This window comes from Branchiostoma floridae, chromosome 13, assembly GCF_000003815.2.
Source record: "Branchiostoma floridae strain S238N-H82 chromosome 13, Bfl_VNyyK, whole genome shotgun sequence".
NCBI classification, from domain to species: Eukaryota; Metazoa; Chordata; class Leptocardii; order Amphioxiformes; family Branchiostomatidae; genus Branchiostoma; species Branchiostoma floridae.
This window is the reverse complement of record NC_049991.1, coordinates 11749247-11749632: the sequence shown is the minus strand read 5'-3', so window position 1 is coordinate 11749632 and position 386 is coordinate 11749247.

Genomic DNA, 386 nt, shown 5'->3' with positions numbered 1-386 from the left:
AGTGGGGAAAAAGTATCTCCAAGATATCGTGGTTGCAAGACATTTGAAACAGTATCAAGGGCTAGCCCAGCTGCCCAAGGTACTATTTTGGCCAGTGGGTATTAACAAAACAAGAGACAACTGGGTTATGGTATGCTCTGTTGGGCAGGTGTGTCAGCCTTCCACACCTCTGGCAAAAGTTATGCCCTCGCTGCTGTTCTGCTAAATGCCTTTGTCTCATAGTAACCACCTGGATGGTCACACCTGGTCTGATTTACATGCTATCATCAATGGTGTATACACTTTTCACCAGACAAAGGATATTTTATTGGCCAGACTAATGACAGTGCCGTTAGCATTGCAGAAATGAAGAATACATAAAATAAAATCAGAAAAGTAAAACTCAC